This window comes from Phoenix dactylifera, chromosome 4 (assembly GCF_051530095.1).
Source record: "Phoenix dactylifera cultivar Ajwa chromosome 4, Ajwa_hap1_PhDact_Kaust_v1.1, whole genome shotgun sequence".
In the NCBI taxonomy this organism is placed as follows: domain Eukaryota; kingdom Viridiplantae; phylum Streptophyta; class Magnoliopsida; order Arecales; family Arecaceae; genus Phoenix; species Phoenix dactylifera.
The window spans coordinates 30454733-30481557 of NC_143193.1; the positions used below are offsets into that span (position 1 = coordinate 30454733).

Below are 26825 nucleotides of genomic sequence, written 5' to 3' on the forward strand. Positions count from 1 at the left end.
GTTGCAAAAAAAATGAAAAGAACCACACCACTCCCTCACGTGTTTCACTCAAATATATTTCGGAAAATTACTTTCCCATCCCTCTAAAGACCTCACTCTAACAGAAGGTCCCGGTTGACTCAAAATAAAACTTTCGGTCCACCGCTTCATGGATCTTTAACTCCCGGTCCCTAAGTTACTGTTTCTTTTAAAATATAGTACCCAAAGTGCCCCCAGGTTACTCAAGTACCCCCATGTTACCGGAAGCGGGAAAAAAATGAACAGCTTCTGTTTTCTAACCGGAAGACACTCTGTTTTTGTCTACCGAAGATGCTCCCAAGTATAAATCCCACTTGCAGCCCTTAAGTGTAGATGCCCCTGGTGATCCCACGGAAGATGTTTACCGAAGATGGGTTTGGAGGAAGATTTTGAAATGGGAAAAAAGGTGAAAAAATAGGCCGCGAGAGGGTATGCGTTTTGCCTCCGTTCTTCTCTTTTCTTCTCTATTTTTTCTTTGCCAATGGAGATTGTTTGGTCTGGGAAGAGACAGGCACCTATTAGGATGGATGCTAGATGGATAGGGAGAGAGCATGTCGATCCTTTGTGTTGACCTAAAAACGTTGAGACTCCCTCTTACTCTTTACTTGTTCCCTGTTTGAGAGAACGCTGATAGTCCCTCTTTCTCTGTGTAGTGAGACTCTGCTCCACTATATTCCTAAGTCTGTTTGCAATTCGGAATTATCCGTTCATTGCCTCCTCTTTTTTCCATTGTCATGGCTTCGGAAGACACTGCTAGCTCTATTTTTATGGCCATTTGTTGTTATGGTAGCGAAGCTGTGATTATTTCCATCTCAAAGGACACAATTCTTGATTAAATTTTTAAGGAAATATTTGAAAGGTGGAGACATTTATCTTCTACAATGATAGAAGTTAAGTTTTATATTTCAAACAAGTCTAGAATGCTTGTTACGCTCATGAGTGATAAGGATGTTCGTAACAGGCATCAAATACACATCAACTTAAATACCAAGGTGATCGAGATGGTTGTTACGCATTCTCCAACCTTGATCGAAGGTGCTGCTGTGGTAATTGAGAGGTATTCCATTTTTAAAATTTTGGTTAGTGCAACGGACTTTAGTAAGTTTGCTAAAATAATGTTTATCCTATTGTTTGAACAGTGGCTCATCCCATTGTCCTGAAATTAGTTCGAGATTGAAAAATTATTCGAAGGGTAGCTCAAGTAATTTTGGTCAAGTTGTTGAAGAAACAAGAGCCGCAATTGAAGAGGAAGCAAGTCAAAAAAATTCATTGGATGATTGGAAAAATAGTATAGAGGGTGTTGGTCAGGAGTTCATGAATGTGGAAACTCTACGAGACACGATTCGCAACTATTGCATTGCAAATTGCAGGAATTTTGTCTTCGTGAAGAACGATCGTGATCGAGTTACTGTAGAATGTGTTTATGATGGTTGCGAATGGCGTATCCATGCTTCTCACCTTGGGAATAGTGAAAAGTTTACAATTAAAAAAATGCACTATAACCACACTTGTGGAGGAAGATTGCAAGTGCGGTCTCATCCAAAGGCTTCAAAACGTTGGATTTTGAAAATTGTTAAAGATCAACTTCAAGATATGCCGTTATATAAGCCGAGTGATATTGTAAAGGATATTCGTCGACAATATGGTGTTGAATTACCGTATCATCAAGCTTGGCGTGGTAAGGAGGTGGCTATGATGGATCTTTATGGTAATAACCGGCTATCTTATGAACGGATTCGCTGGTATTGCGATGCCACTCTTCAGACCAACCTCGACAGCATTGCAGAGTATGAAACAATTGAAGGTCGATTCAGACGTCTATTCATTTGTTTTCATGCTTCACTAATGGGTTTCATAAAAGGATGTCGTCCTCTGATTTTTATGGATGGCACATTTATAAAGCATAAGGATGGAGGTGTACTGCTTGGAGCCACTTCCAAAGATGGAAATGATGATAAGTTTCCTATAGCTTATGGTGTTGTAGATACAGAAAGTGATGAAAATTGGGAATGGTTTTGCTAGTTTTTGAAAGAAGCTATTCATAGTTGTAGTGAGTATCATGGTCAACAGTTCACATTTATGACAGATAGACATCAGGGCATTATTAAATTCGTGCCGAAGTACTTTCCTGATTCTTACCACTCATATTGTATATGTCATGTGAAAGAAAACTTAAAGAATCAGGTTTGCAATGTCATATTATGAATAATTTAAACTACAAAGTATGTAAGTAATATAGCATGTGGTATATCTGATTTTAATTATCAATGCAGGTCCTCGTCCATTATCGTGCAGCTGAGAGAAAGAGGCTCATTGATTTACTAAATGCTGCTGCCTATACACCAAGGCTTAGTGTATTCCGAAAGCTAATTAATTGCCAAGCTTACATCAGAAGCCCCTGGTGCTACCACCTTTCTCCTACGTGCAAAGCCGGAGCATTGGGCGAATGCTGTATTTCCAGGTCCACGCTGGGGCATCATGACATCGAATGTGGTAGAGTGTTTTAATAGTTGGGTCATGGAGGCTCGTCATCTCCCTGTGCCTCAGATGGTTGACCATATAAGGATCCAAATAATGCAGATGATGCATGAACAGCGTAATCGAGGATATAGCATTCAATCCCAACTTTGTCCGGATGCTGAGAAAGTGTTGCATAAAAATGCTGAAGATGGTCGGAGATTAGCTGTATTTACGTCCAACATAATGATATATGACGTAAAGGATACGAACTACTCATGCAAAGTTGACCTGCAGATGTGTAGCTGCTCTTGTGACGAGTGGCGAATCTTCCGCATGCCATTTAAGCATGCTTGTGCATGCATCGAGAAGGCCGACAGATCACTATACTAATTCACTGACAATTGCTTCCAAGCTGAATTGTATAGAGTAACATATGCAGAAGCAATCAGTCCTATTCCTGACATGGAGAAGCCCCAAAGTGCATCTAAAAAGATTCACATTCTACCGCCTATCAGAAAGACACGTCCTGACAGGCCTAAAAAGAAGAGAAGACCTTCGCAAGTGGAGTCAGTACGTGAAATGAGATGTGGACGATGTGGGAAGGTTGGGCACAATAGAAGGAGTTGTAATGAGGTCATCAACTAAAGAATATGGAGATTATGAAGAATGTATCGAGATACCTGCAATGTGTTTTCATGTTAGTCACAGCATATTAACTAGAAATCTCTTGTATTGATGTTAACGAAGTGCAAACTGAATTGTATATGTTGTTTTTTTGTTAGATTTTGATTTTTGTACTTCAAACCAGAATGCATTGTAAACATGTTAGAAACACGTAATGATACACAGTTATTCAACAGTTGGCACAGCATTCCACATCAGCTCTGACAATTACAATAGTTGAATTTGGCGTGGAAAAATATATATTGATACCTAAAATCCCGTTTCCTGGCTTCCCTTCGACTTTGCCTTACTGTGGAATTATCTGAGACACTTAACGAGTCGACTCCGAAACTATTGGAGTCGACTCGAGCTGTCCCGATGTCGACTCAGTAGGAAAAGAGGTCGACACTTAAGGTTGGCTGAGCTAAGGTCCACTCTCTGTCTTTGTTCTGTCACACTTAACGGGGCGACTCGCCTTTCACTGGGGTCGACTCAAACTGCCCAGAGGCCGACTCAGAACTCCGTGAGGACGACACTTAGGCTTCGCTTATTTCGGCTGCTCTCTGTCTTTGCTCTGTGGCACCTAAAGAGTCAACTCCAGTATAAGGGAGTCGACTCCCACTGCACGGAGGTCGACTCAAAACACCGTGAGGTCGACACATAGGCTTCGCTTATTTCGGCTGCTCTCTGTCTTTGCTCTGTGCCACCTAAGGAGTCGACTCGCCTTTCACCGGAGTCGACTCCTACTGCACGGAGGTCGACTCAAAACACCGTGAGCATGAAAATTAGGCTTCGCAGATTTCGGCTGCCCTCTGTCTTTGCTCTTTGCCACTTTAGTGGTCGACTCGCCTTGAAATGGGGTCGACTCAAAATATAGCAGTTCGACCCAACTCGCCATGCAAACACAGTTAACCTGTTTGGGAACACAATTACCTTGTCTGGGAACACAGTTAAGAATTCTGGGAACACAATTAACTTGTCTGGGAACACAGTTACCTTTTCTGGAAACACAGTTATGGAGTCTCTGGGAACACAGTTAACTTGTCGGGGAACACAGTTACCTTTTCTGGAAATACAGTTATGGAGTTTCTAGGAACACAGTTAACTTATCTGGGAACACAGTTACCTTGTCTGGGAATACAGTTAACTTGTCTGGAAACACAGTTACCTTTTCTGGGAACACAGTTATGGAGTTTCTGGGAACACAGTTAACATTTTTTGGGAACAGAGTTACCTTATCTGGGAATACAGTTATGGAGTTTCTGGGAACACAATAAAAGAAGTTTCTGGGAACACAGTTAACTTGTATGGGAACACAGTTACATTTTCTGGGAACACAGTTATGGATTTTCTGGGAACACAGTTATGGAGTTTCTGGGAACACAGTTATGGAGTTTCTGGGAACACAGTTAACTTGTCTGGGAACACAGTTACCTTTTCTGGGAACACAGTTATGGAGTTTCTGTGAACACAGTTAACTTGTATGGGAACACAGTTACATTTTTTGGAAACACAGTTATGGAGTTTCTGGGAACACAGTTAACTTGTCTGGGAACACAGTTATCTTTTCTGGGAACACAGTTATGGAGTTTCTGGGAACACAGTTAATATTTTTTGGGAACAGAGTTACCTTGTCTGGGAACACAGTTATGGAGTTTCTGGGAACACAATAAAAGAAGTTTCTGGGAACACAGTTAACTTGTATGGAAACACAGTTACATTTTCTATGAACACAGTTATGGAGTTTCTGGGAACACAGTTGTATATGTCTGGGAACACAGTTACCTTTTCTGGGAACACAGTTATGGAGTTTCTGGGAACACAGTTTAACTTGTATGGGAACACAGTTACATTTTCTGGGAACACAGTTATGGAGTTTCTGGGAACACAGTTATGGAGTTTCTGGGAACACAGTTAACTTGTCTGGGAACACAGTTACCTTTTCTGGGAACACAGTTATGGAGTTTCTGGGAACACAGTTAACTTGTATGGGAACACAGTTACATTTTCTGGGAACACAGTTATAGAGTTTCTGGGAACACAGTTAACTTGTCTGGGAACACAGTTACCTTTTCTGGGAACACAGTTATGGAGTTTCTAAGAACACAGTTAACTTGTATGGGAACACAGTTACATTTTTTGGGAACACAGTTATGGAGTTTCTGGGAACACAGTTATGGAGTTTCTGGGAACACAGATTACTTGTTTGGGAACACAGCTATGGAGTTTCTGGGAACACAGTTAACTTGTCTGGAAACACAGTTATGGAGTTTCTGGGAATACAGTTAACTTGTCTGGGAACACAGTTATGGAGTTTCTGGGAACACAATTATAGAGTTTTTGGGAACACAGTTAACTTGTCTGGAAACATAGTTACCTTTTTTGGGAACACAGTTATGGAGTTTTTGGGAACACAGTTAATTGTATGGGAACACAGTTACATCAAGAGGGAGTCGACTCCATTTCATTGGAGTCGACTCGGGAGTTATTCGAGTCGACCCGTAACTCGAATAACGAAATAAAACCCCGAGTCAATCGACTCCCTCTTCCCTTCTATTTTTGTGGAGTCGACCTAATTTCTTTCCGTGCTCCTTGTGTCTCTTCCTTCCCTCCGATTCCTTGCTTCCCTCCTCTTTATCTATCATCCATTCGTCGCCATGCCGAGGAAACAAGTCGTGCGGCCTTCAAAGAAGAGAAGTAATGTTCCCGAAGCTACCGAGCGAAGGTCGAAGGCAAGAAACGATGTTCCTCCTCCTCATTCGCATGCTCCACCTTCTTCTCCTAGGCAAGTACCCTTGGTAACCCATCCTGTTTCTCTGGGTAGGAAAATTGATTTCGATTTCTTAGAAGCCGAGGGTTTTACAATAGGTCTGAAGCTCAAATCCATGGGTTGGAAAACCCTATGTTCCCTTAACATTCCGACGTACCCGAATCTTGTTCGCCAATTCTATGCCAATATCAACACCGGAATTGGTAGCTTTGAAAGTGTGGTAAACGGAACTCCAATTCTACTAAACCCGAAAACCCTAGGGAGTGTTGTGAACATGCCAACCTCTGGTTCAACCGATGATTTTTTAGAAAATAGAGTGTTGGCCCTTCAATATATTCTAGGTACAGAAAAAGTAAGTCCACTTGAGGAAATTTCAGCCAACCGTCTTAGTGTGGAAAATCGACTATTACATCATATTGTTAGCCGAATCCTCTTTCCGAAAATAGATAGGTTTGATTTTGTGTCCGAAAGAGATATTCTTGTTATGTTCCACATTCTGAACGGTAGCCCCCTTAGTTTACCTCAACTGATGATTAGACACATGCTAGAGTCTGCCTCTAGAGCTAAGGCATCCTTGCCATATGGAATGCTCTTAACCTTAGTCTTCGAGGAGTTCGGTGTAAATACTGAAGGGGAGCCATCTACAACTCTTTCACATTGGGATACTTACAATGACCAGTCCCTACATCGAATGGGTTTTCGTAAGAAAGATGGTCAATGGATAAGAAAAGATGAAGGGAAGACCAGTGCGTGCCATACAGAAGAGCAGCGACCTATCGAAAATGAAGAATCATTTCATCCTCCCACTGAAGAACCAATTGCGCAACCTCAGCAGCCCACTGAAGTTAGACTTAGTGCTGAGCAGTTCAGAGCACTAAGGGAAGATATTGTGCATGAGTTAAGAAATTCTACAGATGTTGCTTGTACAGCCTTGGTACCTTCTAACGCCGTCTGTCAATTGGTCGCTGATATGAGGGCAGAAATGGTCAGTCTTCGAGATCTTGTTCAAGGACAGTACCAGAGATTTGTGGACATAGAAGATGAGACAAAAAAGCTTCAACAATCTGTCAGAAAGGACATGGAGAGATTGAATGAAAATGCAAAGGATGTATGCAACAAACTTCTACAAGGACTGCATAACAACAATCAGACTTTAGCTCAGCTGAAGAACTCCTATCTCCAGTCCAATGCTGAAGTTGCAGCCATTCTGCAGAAAGTTACAGAGGTTCTAAGTATTGTATTGGGGAGACAGGCAGGAGCTTCTTCGAGTTTCACTGCCCGTTGATTTCTTCTTTTCCTAGGAGTTAACTTAAGTTATTTTGTCTGCAAGAGTTTAATAGGTCTCGAGGAGACTCATTGTAATATCTTTTTGTAATGTGTACAGGTTAGGGGTGGCAAAATATGACCCGACCCGCCAACCCGACCCGTGTTCGACCCGCCATAAACAGGTTTGGGTTTGGCCTAAACAGGTTCGGGTCATAAACAGGTTGACCCGTTTAACCTGTTTATTAATTGGGTCGGATATGGGTTTTAAATGTCTTGACCCGTTTAACCCGTTTAGATTGTAATTGGGCTGCTGCCGTTCATCTAAGATCAGGTGGTTTATAATCACTAGGAGTTCTCACAAACCCTAGGTCCCTAACCCTTTTCTATTCCCCGTGCACTGTGTAGCCATGCGGCCGTGTCGTGCGAGGGCTTGGAGTTGGAAGCACCGAGCACGCGAGTCTGAGAGGAGGGAAAAATCGCCGCGGTTAGGAGGAGGGGAAGAAGATCGCCCCGAGTCTGAGAAGAGGGGAAGACGAAGATCACCGCGGTTAGGAGGAGGGGAAGATCGCCGTGGTTAGTATTTAAATGTTCTCATAATTTCGCTACTGCCCCAATTTTTTATTTTCCTTTTCTTTTGTTTTTGGTTTCAATCGATCTAGGTTAAGCAAGTTTTGCAAGGATTTCTCACTTGATTTAGATTTTTATTCACAAGGTTCTGAAGATTTTCTTTTGGATCAGCAGTTCTTCCGATGAAGTGAGAGCTTCGTTACTTTTTTTCCTTCTTTGTGAAGTTGTTGCTCTTCTGGTCCTCGGTGTTCTCCGATTTCGGCTTCTTTCTTTGGTGGAGTGAGAGCTTGGAACCCTAGGATCGTTAGATCGGACGGCGGATCGGCCCAGAAAATAGAGTTGAGAACCGTTTCTTGGATAGGAGAGGTGATTTCATCCATCCATTTTCCGGAGTTAAATCTTCGATTTTCTTTCTCTCTTTTTATATGCAATATTGCAATGTTACTTATTTTCTTACCCGGGTTTAAATCCATACATTTGATTTCAACCTCCAACGTAGTAGCATTCAGGAAGGATTTAAGAAGATCGACTATTTGCTTTTTTTTTTTGACAACTTGATAAAATGACCAAGATACTGTTTTTTTTAAAAAAATGCTGATCCTATTCATCGACTTCTTTTTATTAAATTAATAAATATATTTGCTGGCTTTCAGGTGGAAGCTCCTGGAATTAGCTGGATCTCTCTCATTGCCGAAAGCAATTCCATTTACTTGGATCTTAAATAAGATTATCATCTACCTCATGTTTGTGAATCTGCACTGTAATACTAATTTGGTAAAAGGTGTGCTTTTTGCCTGGCGCTGTTTGGAATTTTCTGAGATTTGGTAGCATGAGCACAAGACGGGGTTTTAATTTCCATTTGATATTATTTAAGTGTCATACGGTATTTTCTTGAGCATACTGCTACCCCAAGGATAGCACTAAATCCTTTAGCTGACCTATCAACTATGTGAGAACATTATCTGTTGTTTGATTTGAAGTACTGCTTTGTTTATTCCTTGAGAGCAGAGATCAATGAAATTCCATACCGCCTTGTGGTTGCTGGTCGATTTTTCTTCAACATGCGTGGTCTTTGAAACTTGTATTTGTGGAGGTTGGTTTTGTTGGTTGTTGTTAAATTTGGCTTCCCCTGAGAAAGTTCTTAAGTTTGGCCTCTGGTTTATTCTTTGTGTCTTGCAGATAATATTATAGTAGTAATTCCCTCTGTGAAATCTTTCCTTTTTCTCTGTCTTTTGGACCTCTTCCATGCATAGATGTTGTTGAAGGATTGCTCCTTATTGCATTAACAGAGACCATCTCAATTTTATGGATAAGTGTCGCCTTAGTTATTGTTGTGTCTTGTTGTTTTTATTTTTATCTTTGTTGTTTTCTTGATTCATTGTGGTTATACTGTTGTAATTTAGGCTTGTTATGCTGTTTGTTTGTTATGCCATTTGTGTCCCTCGGTCAAATCAGTTTAACTTGTTATGTTTGGTCACTTTGTTTCTAAGATTCTGGTGTGGATTACATGCTATGTGCTAGTGTCACTGGGGTAGGTTTTGTATATTACTGGTCCATTACATTTCTTTCTTCTATCATATTATGTGAGTTGCTTCTGCTCATAAAACAAACTAAACTGTGTTCCATGGGTCTCTACTGCATATTGTTGTTTCAGCACTTTCTGTGCCTCTAAATCTTATGATTTACATTTGTTGCTTCACTAACCTCTCATGTATCTCAGATGCCTTTCATGATTTTCAAAAGCTTTGGATTATATTGACAAAATTGTCCTTGTCTTTTCTCCAGGATGCTTACGGGTACCATTTATGGATTACTGATGTTTGTCTTTGCTTGTTAAATTAGATAGAGATTGTACCAATAAGCTGCAACCTTACTTCAGTGAAGCGTGTCCTTTGCAGGCAAAAATTTTCAAGGTGAAATTGTTGTTAACATTGAAAGACTACTCAAGTGCTATTTCACTATTTCAGCGACTGGATACATACTTAAACAAGATGAAGATAATTTGGAGGCACTACTGCTTCGTGGCCATTCTTATTATTATCTCTCAGACCATGATGTTGCTACATGGTTTGACTTATGAAAATTCCTATACAGAATTACAGATATATGTAAAAGGTTTCAAACCTTGTGTCATATGTGTACTCTTTTGCACTTTGCTGCAATGATGTTCTCCTTTTATTTAAGCTGCAGTTATTAGCTCAACTCTGCAGATTATCACTTCCAAACATTTGCAATGTCTAATGTCTGCACATGTTTAACATTCTGTTGCATGCTAGAGCTAATTTATTCTAGTGCTTTTGGTATGCCAAGAAAAAGTGAACAAAAAGAACATGAAAGTTCAGAAGAAAGTTTAAGATGCAGGCAGTCCTATATCTATGTTGGTAACCATGCATATTGTTCAGATGTGATATACTTTGCTAAAGGAAACTGATTAAATCCTAAAGGAAACAAAAATTAAAGCCTAAAGGAAACAAAAAGGGGCAAGCAATCTTTTTTTCAACTAATTTTCTTAATTACTGCAAACAGGTTAAACAGGTCGGGTCGGGTTGGGCAAACAGGTTAAACAGGTCGGGTTAGGATGGGTTGGGCTAAACAGGTTAAACAAGTCGGGTTGGGTTGGGCAAATAGGTTACCTGTTTATTAAACAGGTTAAACGGGTCGGGTCGGGTTACCTGTTTAATAAACAGGTCAGGTTCAGGTTGTAATTTCTGACCTGTTTAATAAACAGGTCAGGTTCAGGTTTATGATTTTCTGAACCGATCTGTATCTGACCCGACCTGTTTATGTCTGACCCGACCCGATTGCCACCCCTAGTACAGGTGCAATGAAATGATCTATTTTTGACCAACATGGCTTGTATAATGACATTTTTATTCTATGGTAATTGTGTATTCGTAACATCGAGAAGATTGCTAAAAAAGGGGAAAGAAATAAAAGTTAACTTGAAATAAAATTTAAAACAGAACTTGTGTGAGTTAAGTAGTCTGGGAACATAGTTAAGAAGTCTGAGAATACAGTTAATTAGTCTGGAAACACAGTTAACATTTTCTAGGAACACAGTTAAGTAGTCTGGGAACACAGTTAATTAGTCTGGGAACACAGTTAACATTTTCTGGGAACACAGTTAAGTAGTCTAGGAACACAGTTAATTAGTCTGGGAACACAATTAACATTTTCTGGGAACACAGTTATCTTGTCTGGGAACACAGTTATGGAGTTACAGAGAACACAGTTAATTAGTCTGGGAACACAGTTAACATTTTCTGGGAACACAGCTAAGTAGTCTGGGAATACAGTTAACATTTTCTGGGAACACAGTTAACTTATCCGGAAACACAGTTAAGGAGTCTGGGAACACAGTTATGGAGTTATAGGGAACACAGTTAATTAGTTTGGGAACATAGTTAATTAGTCTGGGAACACAGTTAACATTTTCTGAGAACACAGTTAAGTAGTCTGGAAACACAGTTAATTAGTCTGGGAACACAGTTAACATTTTCTAGGAACACAGTTAACTTGTCCGGAAACACAGTTAAGGAGTCTGGGAACACAGTTATGGAGTTACAGGGAACACAGTTAATTAGTTTGGGAACATAGTTAATTAGTCTGGGAACACAGTTAATATTTTCTGGGAACACAGTTAAGTAGTCTGGGAACACAGTTATTTAGTCTGGGAGCACAGTTAACATTTTCTGAAAACACAGTTAACATTTTCGGAAATACAGTTAACTTGCTGTCTGTGAACACAGTTAACTTATCTGGGAACACCGTTAATTAGGGTGCTCATTACGGAGTCGACCCCAGTCTAAGGGAGTCGACCCCAGTGAATGGCGAGTCGACCCCTTAAGTGGCACAAAGCAAAGACAGAGAGCAGCTCTCAACAGCCAGAGCCTAAGGGTCGACCTCAGGCACATTGGAGTCGACCTCGGGACATAAGGAAGTCGACCCTTGAGAGTGGCTGGTGTGCCAGAGTCGACTCCAGTCTAAGGGAGTCGACCCCTTAAGTGGCACAGAGCAAAGACAGAGAGCAGCTCTCAACAGCCAGAGCCTAAGGGTCGACCTCTGGCACATTGGAGTCGACCTCGGGACATAAGGGAGTTGGCCCTTGAGAGTGGCTGGTGTGCCAGAGTCGACTCCAGTCTAAGGGAGTCGACCTAGTGATCGGATTGTTGACCCCTTAAGTGGCACAGAGCAAAGACAGAGAGCTGGTGTGCCAGCGTCGACTCCTGAATTTAGGAGTCGAACACAGGAATGTAATGCTGAAGACAATTTCTCAAACTCCGACACGTTTTATGAAACCAGAAATGTTGATGCATATCATTGTTAGTTTAGTGCGGGTTGATAATGTTACGATGAACTCGCACTGTACAATCAATATGGACTTTTCAGTTAAGCGATGAGCATGACAGGAAGTTGAAAAAATTGCCAATCAATATGGACTTTGATCTCAATAATGATATATTTCTGAAAATGTTATATTACACAGAACATGAAAATTACAGTTGGACAAACATTACGGAGAACACATTTACAAGCAAGTTTTACAACTCATTTGCATTCATGTGATACAAGAAGTAGTCTATGATTTCTCTGTACAAGTCTTCGCATGTTACATTGACCTAAACCTATCACTGGCAACGCTCCCGGAGTGTAATAGAATACTCCCTGCAGCCCAGCTCCTGTATAAAGATGGATCCTTCAATTCCTCCTGCAATGGTCTCGTGCTGCCTCGGGTAAGTCATCTGCAAACATAAGCATATATGCTCCGCAGTCGACACTATCATTTCGTTGTTGTGCACATGTCGAATTTCAGAATATGTTAATTGAGGGATACGAAATCCGACATAGTCATTTAGCCACGATCTCACAAAAGATGCCTGCAATAATGTGAAGAATGCAAAATTTTAAGAACATACCTATGATAAAGAAGGAAATTAGTAATATCAAATTTCACAAGTGATACGAACATATCTAACAGCCTCCACCCCAACATCGAAACTCCACAAGGAGTTGTAGCTTTTGAAACGCTGCTCCTTCAAGTCTAGAGAAAGTAGATACCAATGCCATCCCGTATTCATCGGAATGAAAAGATATCTACACTTTTGAAGATCGGCACATCTGAATTCCCGAAGCCATGTTTGAATACTGGGCACCGAAGACACTATGATTCTTTTGGTAACATCAGTGGTAATTGAGAGGTGATCCAATGGTAGTTTCTGGAGCACGGCAGCCTGCATACAATTTATTTGTTACAGCCCCGTTGGCACGCTGAATTTCAATTGGAAAAATGTAAGGACAACATCGTGAGCAGTAAGTCAAAACCTAGATCTCGCAGCGCAAATATAAACACGGATTGTCAATAATCTCAGTAAACGCACGAGGCAGAAGCTCCAAAATGCGAAAGTACACATTGATTACCTGTACGCAATAAAAGAAGTACACAGTCAATACCAAATTATATTCCTCCAGTAGTACTTCATTGTACGAGCATACGTCACTCCGTAGTGGCTTGTCATGTAGGAGCTGCACTAAGGCATCAGGGCTGCAAGAAGGTTTGGTACGATCTTCGTCCTCCCATATTATATCCCTACATAATTCAAATGATTAAGCAACTTTCAATGCGATAATTGTGAAAAATGGTAAGTTAATATAATTAACTTACCCAAACTCATGTTCTTCAAGGAAGAATTTAATAGCTTCTTCATAGTAAATAGGGAGAATACATGTCCCCTTCCCATGAAAGCTACGTTTCAGTGCCACTCTCTCAAGATCATTAACTTTAGTGGACGGCACTATATGCTAAGTTCAATAAATGATGAAGACAGATATTAAGGTTAGGAAACTTAACTGTATACACTTAGCAAATTCAATATGGATAAATAAACACATATGGACGAGACAACATTTTTATACCGCTCTCGGGGGGGAGGTTTCCTTCCATGTTGGAGCAGATTTTTGGAGCTCCATTAATGAACTTGTCGGTGGGTCGAATATGTTGGTTGACCGAGCGGGCGAATCCTCGGTATCAATGGAGTTTTCCGTACAAACCTCACCTATTTGGGCAACTTTGACCCTTTGTTTAGCCCTTTTATAAGTCTTTGGCTGGTGTGATATGGCCTTCGCTTTCTCCGATGGCTTGCGCTCGCGTGCTCCCAGCTTCACGCGCTTGCATAAGGAGGAGACATATGAGCTGGGAGCTCCAGCTTTCTTTTTAGCTTCACCATCAGTGGACCAAATAACCTGATAAGAAAATGCATTTCAAGACAATTTATACTACCATTCTATAAACTGCGAACACTACGTACCAAAAAATTACATACCTCCACCGAATCAGCACTATGCTGCATATGATCTTTCTGAAGAGCATCATCGTGAATAGGTGGATCAACTGTAGTATGCTCCTTCACGAAACCAAGGAAGATCATATTTAAATCAAGCAAGTCGATTCATACTAGAACTGATAGTTAACTTGTCAGACCTTATACAGAGGAAGCATGCTTACCTCAGCGGGAACTGTAGCATGCTCCCCAGGTTCGTCATCAACCAAAAGGCCCTTATCTCGTAGGACCTTCTCTATTGTCGACACCCTCTTATCGAGATGTTCTATGCGGGTATTCTCAACATCCCCAATAGGATGAGGGCTTGGTAAACTAAAGCCATATTGTTGCAAACACGTCTCAAGCACTATGATACGTGTGTGAATTCCCCGCAATGGATGTCGATCACTTTGGCTGGATGACGGAATCTAAAACAACACAATAATGAATGTGGGGTATGAATATAAGAAACTGTAGGCATACATCCATGTGTGCAGACTTGAACTATGTGCCGGCAAGTGAAAAGTGCATGCCAAATCAAGCATGCCTTTAACTGTGTTTGGAAATGCTATGTCACAGTAAGCTGCTAATACCTGAGTTCTGACATGCACGGATTGTTGATGTTCTGTCTCCATACGCCTCTCATCAGGCCGTAGTAATTGTGGCCTTCCTTGCGAGAGAATGTGCAACTCCTCCTCTCTTGGTTCTAGCTTCTCAATAACCTAAAGCATGCGAACAATTAAATTTACGTACAAGTTAAAATATTTTCCAATGTATGAATTCAACATTCAAACCTCAAATCGTTTTAAATTTTTCATAACATCTGCAATCACATCCACCCTGCGGGGGAATGGGTTGTTGGTCCAGCGTACGAGATGTGGATACATGAACGGTAGCCGGTGTCTTCCAACAATGCTGTTGGCATGCTCAACAGCCCATACCTGCCAAAAATGTATTGTAAACATCAGATTACATCTAAATATATATATCGTAACAATGATATTTAAAAAAAAACATCTTATGATGCTTACCACCAAGGCGACCATGCAGCCATCCATGTATCTACCAACCCCTTGGCCTATGGAGTTTCTAGTCTTCACACTTTCGGCTAGACTAGGTATTTGCTGCCGAAGAAAAGAGAAAACGGCAAGACCCCAACTATACGAACCTAAGCGGTCTAAATCATCAACAAATGAACATAATGTCTTAGGGACATAGTAGCGTACAGTTGGGAAGAGGATAGTCCCAAAAAGATAAAGAACCCATAATTTTGTAAAATCCTCCACATCTTGTCGACTGCTCTTACCGACAAGGACTTGTAATCTACTTTTAATTGCATCTCTAGTAGCTTTCTAGTGGTCACCATCAAAAAACCGGGTGATGAGGTCACATGTAACCCTCCCCTTCCTATGCAGTTGCACCTCATCACCCGTGGCACTCAAACCAAGGATTAGTGCGAAATCAGTCCCTACAAAAGGCACTATAACCCTACCAAGCCAAAAACCCTCCTGAACATTATCCCAAAGGGAGAGCAATGTGTCCAAGACAAGCCTACTCTGTTTTATATAAGGTAGACCTAGCATGTGCCCAAATGGAGTGCCACGAATTCTATCCTTCTGTTCATCAGACATAACTGGGATTAAGGTGACCATAAAATTTACAAAATGGGTGAAATAACACCTTCCGTTAACCATATTACTCGGGCCAACAGAGGATTTTTTGCCGCTACCCTGCTTTGGGGCCATCTTAGATTTCTGCATCACAAATATAGTTACAAATAGGTATTTTTAATAATATCAACAGAAAATAAATCATCCTAAAAACTAAAACAAATAACACAGTTAGCAAGGAATAGAAAAATTTTTCCACAACAAATATCTCAAATGTGCTACCACAACCTCTCTGTCCATTAATTCGGCAAAAGAGTGCATGACCATTCCAACAACTATATGGAATGCCGTACAATACTGCATATCACGTCCGTGTTCAATGCATTATTCGACAAAGTATGCGGTGACAAACCTGTTGAAGGAATGCAGAGACGACTCAGGGAAGGTTAGAGAGACCGATGTCCACCTAAGCTTCCGCAGTGATACGAACAGGGCGAAGTCGGTTCCAAGGTCGACTCCGAGGCCGGACAGAAAATATCTCCTTGCTCCTTAGAATCGGATCGGAACGATTCTACTTTTCCAAAAGGGGAACGGCTTAACAGGGGAAAAGAAGAAGACCGAGTACCGTTGGGAAGTGGTTTGCAGTTCTAGGGTTTGAAACCAGGGCGTAAAAATCAAGCGGAATCGGGCGAGATTTTTATGGAATTTTTTCCGTCGGAAGAGAGGATTAGGATACGAAGATTGGGGACGAACGAGGGCCGGAATCGGTGAAGTTTGAATAGGGCTCGTTATTATGGTATTTCATATGAGGAAAGACGGAAGAGGAAAAAGCTTAGGGGTATTTTGGTCTCCTTATGGCATTTCATATGTCAATGGACCGCTTATTAAAAGAACAGTCAACAGGGACTATTCGTTATAAACGGGTCAAACTTTGGACCGATAAGCAACTTCCCCAATATATTTCACTCAATCACTCGTGTTTGCACACAATGATTTGGCTTTTTCCCTCTGATGATCTCACACAAGTTTGCCTTTTACCACTCAATTTTCTCTTCAAAGTTCTTTAGAAAACTAAGGTAAATTTCAAAGCAAAGCAAATGAAAAATCAACACACTTAAAAATACAGATTTTTGAGTGGAGTCAATAAGGAAGCAACAAATGTGAAGAGTTTAGGAACATAAATGATGAGAAGAAACGGATATGAAAAGAAAGGCAAAGAATATGGAAAGAAAGCAAATGGATATGAAAAGTTGAATGATGGATATATAGATATGAAATATGAGAAATAGATGATAATAAAAGGCAAATTTCTCCTTCTTCTTTTCTTTCAAAACATTTGACCTTCTAACTCCTTTTGATGTCCTTCCTTTCTTTCTTCTTTCTTTCTTCTTTTTTTTCTTTTTTTTCTTTTTTTTCAACTTCAGTCTCCTCTTTTTGTGTTTTCTTTTCAATAATAGAACCAATAGCAATATCAACAAAGATGAAGCACAAAAAGAAATGGTAGAGAATAGAAATGAAATGGTTGTGGATGAAAAGATATCAAATGATGCAAAATGATGGGAAAATATAAATGATAGAATATAAAAGCAAATAAAGGATAGGTAAATAGATTGGAAACCTAGGCTCTGATGCCAAATGATGCAAGCCTCAACGAACCTGCCATGAGACCCAACAACAATAGTTTGGAAAATCAATTTCCAGATCGTTCAAAAAAAAGGTTAAAAGGAAAGGAATATAGACCCTGTTGCTATAAAGAGCAAGAAACCTATATTATCAAAGGATTAGGAATATTGACCCCGTGACTATAGAGAGTCATAAACCAATATTATCAAGGGTTGAAGGTTCAAGTGGTTGTACTTGAAACTACCATAAGTTCTACTCAAGAACAATAGAGAGAAAATTCTCACAAGAAGATTATGTTTCGAAATTCCTTCATTACAAGTGAAAAAACCAAGTATTTATGGGCAAAACAAGCCTTAGGTGCATTGAAACCACTAGACAAATATTAAATGAAAGTTGGTAAAGATGAAAGGAATTAATACTACTTAATATCTTAGAAGTAATTAATTAACCTTGGGAAGTTGCAGTAATACTTCAACTATTTTGACTTGGTTCATCCTTCATTTGCAAGCCTCAAAATATCCTTTAACCTTCCAAAAGCCGATGATAATAAACACACCATAAAGAGGAGTCCGAATTTGAAAGGTTTAAACTCTTCTTTTCCATGTTAAATAATTAATTGGGCTGGATATTGTCGAAATGGACTTGCCACATATTAACCATCTTCAAGACCAAATCTTCATGTGGGCTAGAACCTTCTCCTTGGGCTTGAGTTAATAAAGTTTGGACAGCTTCTTGAAGTTTCTTAGCCCGAGCTCTTGTGATTGGCCCAATCGGAATCTCCACATCATCCTGAGCATCTTCTTTGTCCTTGTCAAAGTCCTTGAGCTGGATCATATCAGCCCTCCTTCTTGAAAAGGATTCGTCCTCGAATCAAGATCTGCATAAAAGGGAGAAAGATCAGAAACATGAAAGGTAGAACTAATATCAAACTCACCTTTAAGATCAATCTTGTAAGCATCGTCATTGATCTTTTCCAGTACCTCATAAGGACCTTTCCCACGTGGATTGAGCTTTGATTTTCGTTGGCTAGGGAATCTCTCTTTGCGAAAATGTACCCAAACCAAGTCTCCTGGTTGAAAAATGACTTCCTTTCTTCCTTTATTGGCATGGGCAGCAGCTTGCTCATTTCATTTAAGGATATGTTGGCGTGCTTCTTCATGGATTTTCTTCACCTTTTCAGCTTTCTTTTTCCCATCCAAACTGGTAATCTTGTTAACAGGTAAAGGAAGTAAATCCAACGGAGTAAATGGGTTAAAACCATAAACAACTTCAAATGTTGAATAAGAAGTAGAAGAAGCACAGTTCTATTATAAGCAAATTCAATAAAAGGAATGCAATCTTCCCAAGTCTTCAAATTCTTTTTAATTATAGCACGCAACAAAGTACCTGAAGTCCGATTCACAACCTCTGTTTGACCATCTGTTTCAGGGTGACAAGTAGTAGAAAATAACAAAGTTGTTCCCAACTTACCCCATAAAACTCGCCAAAGATGACTAAGGAACTTAACATCCCTATCACTAATTAGGAAGACCATGAAGACGAACAACTTCCCTAAAGAACAATTCAGTAATATGAAAACGGCCCGGCTGTATACAACAATGTCATCCAAGTATACTACCACGAATTTATCGATGAAGTCATGGAGCACACGCTGCATCAAAGCACAGAAAGTTGCTGGTGCGTTGGTGAGGCCGAAAGGCATGACAAGGTACTCGAAGCTCCCGTACCTTGTCACACATGCAGTCTGCTCAATGTCCTTCTCCGCCACGCGAACCTGATAGTACCCGCTGCGAAGATCCAACTTGGAAATCCATCGTGCCTTGCCAAGTTGATCGAACAAATCATCAATCCGAGGAATGGGGTACTTGTTCTTCACCGTGAGCTTGTTGAGGGCCCTGTAGTCGATGCAGAGTCTCAACGAACCATCGTGCTTCTTCTGAAAAAGTACCGGTGCTCCATACGGACTCTTCGAAGGTCGAATGAACCCGCTGTCCACCAACTCCGTTAGCTGCCTCCTCAGCTCCTGGAGTTCAGGTGGGGCCATCCTATATGGTGCTTGAGCTGGTGGACGTGCTCCATGCACCAAATCAATCCGATGATCGATTTCTCTTTCTGGCGGCAATTGCTTGGGTAACTCGGGGGGCATCACATCCCCGAATTCAGTGAGAACACCCTCGATGGGCGCTGGAATCTCCTCTCCTTCCAGTAGTTCTTCCTCCTGAAGGGACGCAATATATGTTGGAAGTCCCCTTCTCAGCCCCTTAGCAAGTTGCATCGCCGATAGGACTCGCTGCGGAGTCCCTTTAACTCGCTTTCCTGGAACTACGCAAGCTCCACTCGGATTCAGGACCACCACCACATCTGAATCCGGCTTTATCATGGCTTGTAGCTGGGTAAGCAAAGACATGCCGATGACCACCTCGTAGTCGTCGATCGGGGCGACCACCGCTGTCACCCGTCCGGTCCATGCGCCGAATTGGATCTCAACATCCTTCGACGTTCCACTGGTAGCCACTTCTATGGAGTTGACCGCCTTGAACGTGTGTTCATCATGTTCAATCTTCAGATTTAACCTCTTTGCCGTAGCTAGATCCACGAAGAAGTCAGTGGCACCCGTATCAATGAGTGCCTGGAAAATGTGACCACCAATGCAGATAGGTGCATAGAGCAGACCTCGTGGCCCCTTGGCCTTCAGGGCATTGAGACTGAGTGAGCCCATCCTTTGGTCGGTCTCTTGCTTCTCCTCCACCGCCATAGATGCTATCTTGCCCCTCAATGGACAGTCCTTCACCTTGTGCGGTCCATTGCAAATATAGCATGAGATGGTGCTGGTACCTTGCGCCACCCCTTTGCCCTTCGCTTGGGAAGCCCCTCCACTCGAGGAGCTCGGATTCGAGCCTTTTGTACCTCCTTTGTGACCTGATTTCGCTCCCCCACCTTTGCCCTGTTTCGATGCTTGGGCTTTGGGAGCTGTGGGTTGAGTCTTGAACTCGATGAGAGCCTCCGCTTGAGCTATCGCCTCGTTCAAACTCTGGACTCCTCTTCGCTGCAACTCCATCTTTGCCCACGGTTTGAGCCCGTCAAGAAAAGTGAAGAGAGAGTCCTCGTTGCTGAGGTCTGGTACCTCCAACAACAATTCGCTGAACTCTCGCACATACTCACGCACATCGCCCTTTTGCGTGAGCCGCCGTAGTCGTGCTCGAGCATCATCCTTAGCGAACGCGGGGAAGAATTGCTTTCGAAGTTCAGTTTGGAACTGTACCCAAGTGATGATTGGAACAGCCCCTCGCTTCACATCATCGGCCCGACGTCGCCACCAAAGCATCGCCACATCCCTCAAGAACATGGCCGCCGTGCTCACCTTCATGGCTTCCTCCCTCACGCCGGTAACCTGCAAGTATTGCTCCACGGCGAAAAGAAAGTTATCCACCTCCTTCGCGGACCGTCGTCCGCAGAACTCTTGTGGCTTGGAAACATCAAGCTTGTGCAGGGGGCGCGTAGCCTCTCTTGCGACCTCCATTGTCAATGGAGAAGAGGATACGCCTGTGGTGGTACTCTCCTTTAAAAGGCCAACTACCTGATTTTGGAGAGCCTTCACCATGATCTCCAACTCCTCGTTACGCCGCAGCACTTCCTTATAGCGCCGCTCCATATCGAAGGAAATCTGGTTCAGCTGAGCGGCGATCTCACCTCGGAGGGTTGCGTCCCTACCCTCAAGGTCCTCCATCCGTCCTTCAACCTCAGCTATTTGGGCCTCGCACCTCCGTAATCGATTGTCGGCGGAGATAACCGGAGATGCAATACGTAACCCATACAGAGATTCATCAACTGGATGCGCTCCACCCATCGCCGTGCCTCCTCCTGAGGCTGGATTGGGATCCATGGTCGAGGATGATGCGTCCGCCATTCCCACCATGGAAGTTACCGTAGAGGTCGTCTCCTTCATTTCTGGTATGGCTCTGATACCAAGTGACACGAACGAAGGGATTACAAAGCGAATCCCAACAACGTGCGGCTCGGTCTATCGAAGATAACCGATCAGCCTTCCTGGCGTGGGTACCTAGTCTCTATGACTTAGGTCACGCCTAACAACAATAATGCAGCGAAACACAACACCAGAAAATACCACGAAGGAGAAGAAGAAATGTAGGGGAAGAGAACTTTATTGAATAACCACTCAACTGATTACAATAAGCTCTCTTGGCCTCTCCAGCTCTACCGGATCCCAATCCCTCCCCTTTGAGGGTCCTCTTATAGAGGAGCAACCTCCAGTTACAAGTCCCTCACGAACTCAACTTCCCATGCACAAGATAAGGATGAATTCTAGATAAGATAGGAAAACCCCGATTCCCGCATGATTCTGCGCAATCAAATAAAACAGCCAAGTTCGTGCCTCAAACGAACTCCGATTACCATGAAACTAGATTCGTTGGATTCAGGACGAAGAATCCTTCCAGATGGCACCTTTTCCACTTTGAACGGACTTCTGTAGAGTTCCCAAAATGCCCCTCAAAGTGAAAGCGCGTGGAAACAGCGTTTCAGCCACGTCTTCTAACCATACACGTTTTCAGTTATAAAAACGTGTTAAAACGTGTCCCTTGCCTTCTGGAGACTTATGCCACGTTCCTCCATCAGTGGCACATATTTCCATGCATCCCAATTTTCCGGATTCAGTCCATGCTTCGAGATAAGCCCACAACGCTGAATCAGTCTCGTTGCAGCAGCTTTCCTCCTAATGATGAACCAGCATGTATTCTCAACAATACACGCCTTGGAGCACGTGCCCACGGCCCCATGCTCTTGGGTATTCCACCTACATCTTGCACACGTTTCCCTAGGTGATCCTAGGGCCCAGATTTGGTCTCCAAGTTGCCCAAATCTCTAGAGAGCACCGTCAGACCTCGAACCCGTCCAGCGACCTGATCTGGTTTATACCTTGATCCGCGTCCGGTCCAGCCCCGATTCGAGGAGCCGTGACACAATATCCCCATTATCTAGCAAGATCATGGTTCTCTTGTTTGGGCATTGAGAAGAAATATGACCAAAGCCTTGACATCGGAAGCATTTAATATCACGATTTCTTTGAGTTTGGGCTCTCTGTAATGATGACGGTAGCTCTCTTTGGTCTTTTTGGGTTCGCTCTTATCTTTTGCGAAACAGAAGTATTTAGGAGATCAAATGCCCTAGGGATTGCTCTTGGAGTTGGCGGAAGATTCTTAGTCTTCGCAGGCTTGTCCGATGGAAGATGATATATCGAGTGGGCAATGGGAGTAGCATTTCACTTTGGTTTGACCATTGGCATCCCCTTGGTCCTCTTATTGAGGTGTTTGGGGAAAGGTTTCTCTATGATTCTGGCCTTGGGTAGAATGCCAAGGTGGAGGCTATTATTGACGGCCAGGAGTAGCACTGGCCTATCTCTCGCTCCCCTGCATGGCTTGAGCTCATTAGTTGTACTCCTACTTCATTCCGGCCAGATAGCAGAAGGCCGGATGTCTTGCAGTGGATTGATGCTCCGAAGAGTTCCTTCTCTGTTCGTGGTGTTTGGGAGTCATTGCGCCCGCGTCATAGTAGAGTGGACTGGTGGAAGCTTGTTTGGCATAGCCAAGCTATTCCAAGGATGTCCTTTATTCTTTGGTTAGCCATCCGGGATGCCTTGTATACTCAAGCTAAGCTTATACGCTTTGACATTATTCAGGTTGCCCAATGTGTTTTGTGTGGGGGTGGGCATGAGGATGTGGATCATTTATTTTTTGAGTGCCCATTCTCTCAGCGCATCTGGTTCATTCTTTGTGCCAAGTGTAATATTCTGTGGGCCTCGCGTAGATGGATGGATACGATCTCTTGGTTTTCTCACATGTATGGTTGTTCACTCTTGGGTCGAACTGCAAAGCTTATGGTGGCAACTGCAGTCTACTACATTTAGAGGGAACGTAATGCTCGTTTGCATGGCGATGGCCCTACACATGAGTGTGTTCTTTTGAGAGAGATTACTTTTTGTATTGTGACTCGGATTAATCTCACATGGGGTATGATTCCATCTCCTGCTAATAGATGGCTTCACAGTTCATGGGGATTCTCTGATGATATCTTTTGACACTCTCGTCGTTTTGTTCTTACAAGCTTTGTAGTTAGTTGTTGTGGCTAGAGGGACCTCCTAGCCTTTGATTTTCGGGGTATGCCCTGTGCATTTGTACGTCATTTCTTCAATTCGGATATATACACACTTACCTTTATCCAAAAAAGAGTTTGGTTGGAAGAAGTACCTTTTTCAGATTGTTTGGGCATAATTTTCTCTTCTTTAGGCCTAGAAGTAGGCTTTTCTTCTTGTTTTGGAGTAGGACTCCATTTCGACTTCCAATTAGATGAACCAGCAGCTTCATGCTTGGATGATGATCTTCCGCCTCTTTTAAGTTGCCGCTCAACTTTCATAGCCATGTGGACCACATCCTCAATTTCCACATAATGTCGTAGTTCCACAACATTCGCAATCTCACGGTTGAGGCCACAAATGAATCTAGCCTTTGTTGCCTCTCTATCTTCTTCAACATTGGCACGAATCATGGTTATTTCCATCTCCTTATGGTATTCTTCAATAGATTTTGTTCCCTGTTTAAGACTTTGCAACTTCAAATGTAAGTCTCTATAATAGTGTGAAGGAACAAACCTTCTCCTCATGGCAGCTTTCATGTCATCCCATTTGTCAATTGGAATCTCTCGGTTTCTTTTTCGATTTAGAACCAATTGGTCTCACCAAACAATTGCATAGTCAGTAAAAGAAACAGCCGCAAGCTTAACTTTCTTTTTCTCCGAATAGTTATGACAATAGAAAACAAGCTCCACTTTTTTTTTCCATTCAATGTAAGCATCAGGATCATTTTTACCTTGAAAAGGTGGGAGAGAAAGTTTAATCGAACCGGTGTTGCGACCAACAACATCTCTATTTTGATGCATGTGCTCGCGATGTCATCTTGGTCTATGATCTCTTTGTCTTCATATGGAAGCTATGGAGGCTTCATCATCAAATTCTTCATTTTCACCCTCATAAGTATCATCATGATCAGCTGGAGGAATGGAGGAATGTCTGTTTTGCCTTCTCCCTCGTGGCATAGTGCCTTGCTGTATTTGATTCACTCGTTGGTCATTATGATCTAAACGTTCTCAGATTTCTTCAAGTTGGGCATTCATCCACTGGAATTGTTGTTCCATAGCTTGAATGAACAGTTTGGTGTCTATTGGTGCCTCCTCACTTCCGCCTTGAGACATGTTGTAAAAAAAATGAAAAGAACCTCACCACTCCCTCACGTGTTTCACTCAAATAGATTTCACTCAATCACTCGTGTTTGCACACAATGATTTGGCTTTTTTCCTCTGATGATCTCACACACTCTTGCCTTTTACCACTCGATTTTCTCTTCAAAGTTCTTGAGAAAACTAAGGTAAATTTCAAAGCAAAGCAAATGAAAAACCAACACACTTAAAAATATAGATTTTTGAGGAGAGTCAATATGGAAGCAACAACTGTGAAGAGTTTAGGAACATAAATGATGATAAGAAACGGATATGAAAAGAAAAGCAAAGAATATGGAAAGAAAGCAAATGGATATGAAAAGTTGAATGATGGATATATAGAGATGAAATATGAGAAATAGATGATAATAAAAGACAAACTTCTCCTTCTTCTTTTCTTTCAAAACAAATGACCTTCTAACTCCTTTTGATCTCCTTCTTTCTTTCTTTTTTCTTTTCCTTTTTCTTTTTTTTTACAACTTCAGTCTCCTCTTTTCGTGTTTTCTTTTCAATAATAGAACTAATAGCAATATCAACAAAGATGAAGCACAAAAAGAAATGGTAGAGAATAGAAATGAAATGGTTATGGATGAAAAGATATCAAACGATGCAAAATGATGAAAAAAATATAAATGATAGAATATAAAAGCAAATAAAGGATAGGTAACCTGATTGGAAACCTGGGCTCTAATACTAAGTGATGCAAGCCTCAACGAACCTTCCGTGAGACCCAACAACAATAGTTTGGAAAATCAATTCCCAGATCGTCCAAAAAAAAGGTTAAAAGGAAAGGAATATAGAGCCCGTTGCTATAAAGAGCAAGAAACCTATATTATCAAAGGATTAGGAATATTGACCCCGTGACTATAGAGAGTCAGAAACCAATATTATCAAGGGTTGGAGGGTCAAGTGGTTGTACTTGAAACTACCATAAGTTCTACTCAAGAACAATAGAGAGAAAATTCTCACAAGAAGATTATATTTCGAAATTCCTTCATTACAAGTGAAAACACCATGTATTTATAGGCAAAACAAGCCTTGGGTGCATTGAAACCACTAGACAAACATTAAATGAAAGTTGGTAAAGATGAAAGGAATTAATACTACTTAAAGTCTTAGCAGCAATTAATTAACCTTAGGAAGTTGCAGCAATACTCCCAACTATTTTGACTAGGTTCATCCTTCATTTGCAAGCCTCAAAATGTCCTTTAGCCTTCCAAAAGCCTATGATAAACGCACCATAAAGAGGAGTCCGAATTTGAAAGGTTTAGACTCTTCTTTTCCATGTTAAATAATTAATTGGGCTGGATATTGTCGAAATGGACTTGCCAAATATTAACCATCTTCAAATCCAAATCTTCATGTGGGCTAGAACCTTCTCCTTGGGCTTGAGTTAATAAAGTTTGGACAGCTTCTTGATGTTTCTTGGCCCGAGCTCTTGTGATTGGCCCAATTGAAATCTCCACATCATCTTGAGCATCTTCTTTGTCCTTGTCAAAGTCCTTGAGCTGGATCATATCAAGGTACGGGAGCTTCGAGTACCTTGTCATGCCTTTTGGCCTCACCAACGCGCCAGCAACTCTCTGTCCTTTGATGCAGCATGTACTCCACGAGTTCATCGATAAATTCATGATAGTATACTTGGATGACATTATTGTGTACAGCCGGACATTGGATGAGCATGTGGCACACCTGAGGCAAGTCTTCTTCTCCACCTTACGGCAACACCAGCTCTTTGTGAAGAGGGAGAAGTGTGTGTTTGCGCAGTGGAGAGTGCCGTTTCTCGGGCACATCATTGGGGATGGAAGGCTCATGATGGATCCCTTGAAAATTTCAGCCATAGCCGAGTGGGAGGTACCTACACGTGTTACACATTTACACTCTTTTCTTAGCTTGGCAAATTATTATAGGAGGTTCATCACCGGATATTCGAAGTTATGCGCCCCATTGACGGATTTATTAAAGAAGGATCGACCATGGCGGTGATCAAACCAATGTCAGGAGGTGTTTGATCATTTCAAGCGGGCGGTCACAGAGAAACCGGTCCTTGTGCTACCGGACTTTTCCATTTCATTTGAAGTCCACACCGACACATCGAATTTTGCCATTGGAGGGGTGCTCATCCAGGAAGGGCACCCAGTGGCCTGCGAGAGTCGGAAGTTGAACGACACCGAGCGCAGGCATGCGGTTCATGAAAAGGAGATGATAGCGATTGTGCACTGTCTTCGAACCTGGCATCATTAC

At 41.9% G+C, this 26825-nt stretch overlaps 1 long non-coding RNA gene across 1 annotated transcript; it reads left to right on the plus strand.

The window, feature by feature from the left end:
* The first annotated feature begins 8022 nt into the window (after positions 1-8022).
* Positions 8023-8804, plus strand: LOC149753780 (uncharacterized). The gene is made up of 2 exons (XR_016400223.1): positions 8023-8110; positions 8398-8804. It is a non-coding gene; the product is annotated as an uncharacterized LOC149753780 (long non-coding RNA).
* Positions 8805-26825: the final 18021 nt, after the last annotated feature.